This window comes from Canis lupus, chromosome 20, assembly GCF_003254725.2.
Source record: "Canis lupus dingo isolate Sandy chromosome 20, ASM325472v2, whole genome shotgun sequence".
Classification (NCBI taxonomy): domain Eukaryota; kingdom Metazoa; phylum Chordata; class Mammalia; order Carnivora; family Canidae; genus Canis; species Canis lupus.
In genome coordinates this window covers 17,301,921-17,307,940 of record NC_064262.1, presented here as the reverse complement: position 1 = coordinate 17,307,940, position 6,020 = coordinate 17,301,921, and the positions used below count along the sequence as shown (strand labels likewise).

General features: G+C 37.4%; 1 non-coding gene across 1 annotated transcript; it reads left to right on the top strand.

Annotated features, from left to right (window-relative positions):
* Positions 1 to 2,951: 2,951 nt before the first annotated feature.
* On the top strand, positions 2,952 to 3,112 carry LOC112663001 (small nucleolar RNA SNORA67). The gene has a single exon (XR_003138992.1). It is a non-coding gene; the product is annotated as a small nucleolar RNA SNORA67 (small nucleolar RNA).
* Positions 3,113 to 6,020: the final 2,908 nt, after the last annotated feature.

Genomic DNA, 6,020 nt, shown 5'->3' with positions numbered 1-6,020 from the left:
ACTGAGATATGAGTCTGGAGACCTAGATTTGAGCCATTTAATGTGAGTCACTCACTCCTGCTCTCAGCATTTTTGGACTCATTTTGGACCAATGGCCCTTTTAATTATAAAATTATTTCATTATGTATCCCAAGCTCCTGTCCTACCAAATGTGGTACAGATGTCCTACTGAGGACATGAGTCATGGTTGTTAAGTTTGGGCACTTGTAAATGTTGATTTGGAGGAGTGAAAAAAGCTGTCCCCTCAAGTCACTAGTACCTGTTCACATTTCAGACCTTCTCTCTGCCATCTCTGTGGCCTTTTTTATTATATCTTGTTGGTATGGTTTTCTTAAATGCTAAAAAAGTGATCCCAGTTCTTTTGTGTGAATTGAGCTTCTATTTTAAGGCCCACCCAGTAGAAAATGTTCAGCTCATTTGATTTAAGTGGAAATAGAAGACCGAGTAGTTAATTATTTTATGAAGTGTAAAAGAATAAAATTAATTGCTTATTATGTTTCTATTATACTTTTTATTTTTTTTAATTTTTTTATTTTTTTATTTTTTTAATTTTTATTTATTTATGATAGGCACACAGTGAGAGAGAGAGAGAGGCAGAGACACAGGCAGAGGGAGAAGCAGGCTCCATGCACCGGGAGCCTGACATGGGATTTGATCCTGGGTCTCCAGGATCGCGCCCTGGGCCAAAGGCAGGCGCTAAACCGCTGCGCCACCCAGAGATCCCTCTATTATACTTTTTAATTTTCACTATACTCAAAACATTAACAAAAGGCTTAACTGGAACTTTCCAACAGAAGTCTTCTTTTTTATGACCTAACCTAAGAGCAAATGCTTCCATTTCTCTATTATTTTTTACTGACTATTTTGTCTTTATTATTACTAGTTTTTTGAATAATACTGAGTATTTGGAGGGGAGACAAATTTTGTATTTAGTCACCTAATTTGCATAGCTAACCTGTTATTAGTGTCTCAGTTTTAGAAATGAGGAAGCTTAGGCATAGACATGTTGAGTAACAAGGTCACACAGCTAGTGTGTGCTGGAGCTGAGATCTCAATTGGAGAAATTTGGCTCCAGACGTTGTATTAGTAGCCAATGCATGATACTGCCACCACTGAAATATTTGCCAGTAGGACTATGATGGATACAGGGAATTCTATCTCAAACATCTATAGTATCTTTAATTACAAGGTCATCTTTTAATACTATATTTCTACACACTGAGACTTCTTGCCAAGAATAACTAGCTGTGTGACCTTGCACTAATTATTTAGTTCTTTCTACTTCCATTTCTTCAATCAGAAATGGTTCTGACAATAGTCATTTATCTCATAAAGTTGTTGTAAGAATTGTATGAGACAGATCACATAAAATACTTGTAACTTTGCCTATCATATAGTTAGTGCTCAATCAAGGTCAGTTAGCAATAGTCAGTAGTAGTCATAGTAGTAGTAGAAATAGAATGCAGCTGCCATTGGTCCAGATTTTGAATTGTAAAGCAGATTTTGAATTGTAGCAGTCATACCTCAGAGAAAATTTAGATTTGGATATTAGGGGCAGCTGGGTGACTCAGTGGTTGAGCATCTGCCTATGGGTCAGGTTGTGATCCCAGGGTCCTGGGATCAAGTCCCACATCAGGCTTCCCACAGGGATCCTGCTTCTCCCTCTGCCTATGTCTCTGCCTCTCTCTCTGTGTCTCTCATGAATAAATAAATAAAATTTGTTAAAAAGATTTGATATTAGAGAGGATTGAATTTGAGTTTCGGATTTATCACACGTATATTTCAATTACCTCTATAGCCTTGCTGGTATAATGTTTCCTGTTTTGGTGATTATTATATATATATTATATCTATGATATTTCTATAAAACCAATATAAAACCCTATTTTACATATGCAAATAAATATGTATAAAATAACATTTTGTGTGTTTTAATATAACATTGCACATATGTACATATAATAATTCTACAAAATATGTATGCATATACTTGTATATTTTTATATGTATGTGTATGTATGGGTATGTGTATAATACACACAGATACATGCATTAAAGAGGAGAAAAAGATAGGGAGAAAACATTGAAAAACTGCTTGGTCTCCCTTACCTCCTCACTGGAAACTGAGGCATCCAATTTATATGCATAGAAAGTAGAAGTACAAACATGTTGGTCAGATGAATGATTAATTATACAAGGGTAAAATAGGAAACAACCAAAATACTCAGTAATAGAGGCTTGTTAAATCAACAATAATGCACCAGTATGAGTGAAAACTGTCCAACCACTAAAATCAGGCTTTGGAGGAATATTTAATTACCCCAAAAATCTTTATATAGCAGGTTTTTAAGTGAAGAAATCAGGCACCAGGGCAGACTGTGTATCAAAATCCTAAGATGAAGATGATATGAAAAAAATCCCAAGGTAGTATAAAAAAAGTCCCAAGATAGTATACACGTGTAAAAATAGGTATGAATAAATGCATACAATAGGGAGGACTCAGAATTAACAGTGGTTATTTCTGCAAGGTCATTACTAGCAATCTTTATTCTCTATGTGTCCACTTGTGTGTTTGTGTGATTTATATCATATTTTACATCAACATGGATTATGTTTTAAATAATAATACTAAAAATGATACTTTCATCAACGATATTCAATAAAGTAAAAAAAAAAAACAAAAAATGACTCAGTGTTTTGGAGAAAATCTCCTATTTACCTTCCTCTCCTATCCAGTTTGTTCTACCCAGAAAATCCCCAGATACATGTGCAGCTTTGTCATTGCTGCCACTTGCTTGTCCTTTTCTGTCTGTCCAACCACATATTTCTACTGAAGGTTCTGTCTATGCTGGCTTTCCAAAGTAGCTTCTCCCATCTCAGGTCATTCTTGATATTTGTCCTTCTACTTGCTGATATGTCCTTTCCAAAACCAGTGTTTAATTTTTCTATCAATCCAAGGTGATGCCCGTTCCGAGAGGCCTGCTCATGCCCCTCTTCATGTTACTTTTCCTCTTCAGGAAAGTAACAACTTAGAATAAAATCTGGCATGCCTTCAGTTGCTGGCGGGGAGGAGATTTCTGTTTCCTTGGCCTCCCTTTGGCTGCCGAAACGCATTTTGGTCCCTTCTGGATTGATTGTGGCCTCTTCTCATTCACATGCTGACATGTCCTCTCTCCTGATCTAGGCCAGAGGCGTAGATTTCTTTAGTCATCAACTATGATCTTCCTACCAACAGGGAAAACTCTATCCACAGAATAGGTTGTGGTGGATGGTTTGGCCCTACAGGCGTGGCTATTAACTTGGAGACATTGAGTCCTCCTACAACAGCTCCACTGAGGAGACACCCCTTCAGTGTTGCTGACCTGCTACCTAGCCCTATTCAGGATTCAGTCTAGGGGGGTTGAAGAGGAGCAGGACAGAGGAGGGAAGGGAGCCAAGGGATGGACATCTTGTCATTTTTTTCTTTGAATAAATGCCAGTTTGATGCAAAGTAATAATACTTTTTCTGTAACATGTGTTTAAATGTACATAAGCTTCAAAGATATTATTTTAGGAGATGACTACATCTCCTTTCCATTGTTTCTCTTGTTGGTACTTCATAGAGTGCTTGAGACCAAGATGTTGTTCAGCGGACTAATGACTGGCCAGCCTGGTTTTCTTAATCTATCTAGACTCCTAGATCTAAATCTTTCACAGTATTGGAAATGTGTAACAAAGCAGTCATCCCTTCTCCCTACCACCCCCGCCCTTACTGCTTGAATTTAATGCTGCTATCAGGCAACAATGAATCTTTCACCTGGGGCAGAGAATGAGGATTCATGGACATTTGTAATCCAAAAATCAATGCTACCTTACAATATATCTACTTGTGATTGAGTCATTTTCTTTACTGGTTATTCTTAAAGTGTATTGGATGCCCATAAAGGAGAACAGGAATGTATTATGATGGAATCTGTAACCATTTTTATGTATATGTATCTTTTTCTTTTTTTAGCAATCATGTCAACTCCTGAAGTACAATAGCCACATTGAGGTGGTATAGAATATTTATAAGGTTTCTGCACCTAGAGACAAGAAACTTGCTATAAGACTTTGAGGGTGTTACACCATCTCTGATTTTTTATTTCTTTGTCTTCAAAGTGGAAATACAATGAATTATTTAAGTTATCTTTTTTTAAGGACTAAATGAAATAAAGTTTTAAAATGTTTAAATACAGGGATGCCTGGATGGCTCAGCAGTTGAGCTCTGCTTTCAGCTCAGAGTGTGATGCTGGAGTTCAGGGATTGAGTCTAGCATTGGGCTCCCTGAGGGGAACCTGCTTCTCCCTCTGCCTGTGTCTCTGTCTCTGTGTCTCTCATGAATAAATAAAAAAAAATTTTTTTTAATTAAAATAAAATAAAATAAAAATAAAAATACTTACCACACACTACTTCTCAGCCTTTTGGCTAAGATCAAGTATAAAATACTCACCACAGTGTCTGGCATACATAGTAAGGTATCATTGACTGCTAACTCTTGACTGCCAAAAAATACCCCCCCCCCCCCATATGTCCATGTCTTAACCCTTGGAACTTGTAAATGCTACCTTTATGAAAGAAGAGTGAATATTATTTTATAGGGCAAAAGATGTCATTACGTTCAGGACGTTGAGAGGGGACATTTACCCTTGATTATCTGGGTGGGCCTAAATGTAAACACATGGAACCTTATAAGGTTGAGGGAGCTTGGACACAGACACACAGGAAAAAAAAAAAAAAAAAAGACAGAAGAAGAGAAAGTGATATGAAGGTGGAGATGGAGATTGGACTGAGGAAGCCCAGGAGTCCCTGTAGCCACCAGAAGCTCAAGAGGCAAAAAACAGATTCTCCCTAGAACCTCCAGAGGGAACACAGTCCAGCTGACTGCTTCATTTCAGCTCAGTGGAATTGATTTTGGATTTCTGACCTTCAGAGCTGTAAGAGAGGGGAGGGGAGGAAATCTGTTGTTTTAAGCCTCTAAGTGTGTGCAATTTGCTACAGTGGCAATAAGAAACTAAAACAGACTTTTTATAACTGCTATAATAAATTCCTAAAGGCAAAAATATGTCTTTGGAATAGGGTACTGAAGAGTGGCAAGAAGAATTTGGGGAAGTATGGTAGCAAGTGTCTAGATTTCCTTGAGCAAACTGTTGGCAGAAATTTGACATTAAAGGAGATTCTGGTAAGAGCTCAGAAGGTGGTGAGGAGCGTGGCAGAGAAATCTATAGTTTCAGAGAAAAAAAATATAGTCATAAATGAGATGCTGTCAGAAATATGAACACTAAAGGCACTGTTGGTGAAGGTTCAGAAGGAAATGAGGAATATGTTATTAGAAAATGATGGACAGAGTATCTTTGTTATACAGGAACAGAAAATTTGGCTGAATTGTGTTCTAAAGTTGTTTCTAGAGTAGAACTTAAAAGCAATGACTTGGATATTTAGCTGAGGAGATTTCCAAGCAAAATGTTAATGATGCAGACTGATTTCTTCTTACTGCTAGTGGTAAAAATCCAAGAGGAAGGAAACAAATTTAAGAAGGTATTGCTAAGCAGGAAGGAACCAGAATTAAATAATTTCAGACATTCACAGTCCATCCAGATTGCCAAAAAAAAACAAAGCTAAGAGAGGAGCTTATTGTTAGAAAAGCATGTTTTTAAAGAATGCGAAGGATATGGCTGGACAACAGTTTGATAAAAGGACTTTGGGTGTATGACTCATGGGTGCATTCATGCAAGTCAGCAGAAGTTAGGAATAGAGATTGGGTTATCTGGGAAAGATCAGTGAGGGCACTCTGCCTAATGGTGTGACAACCCATGACAAACATGGAAGACCCACAAGGTTTTTGAGAATTTTATAGGAGCAGAAACAGAAACACTGCTGGACTGGAAAGAAAGGGGCAGAGATGAGACAAAATGCAGGAAGACTGTTAAGAATTCTAGGGTTCTACAGACAGGAGACAGTGATAGAGTTCTTAGCTGCAAATATGTGCTACCCTTCTATAA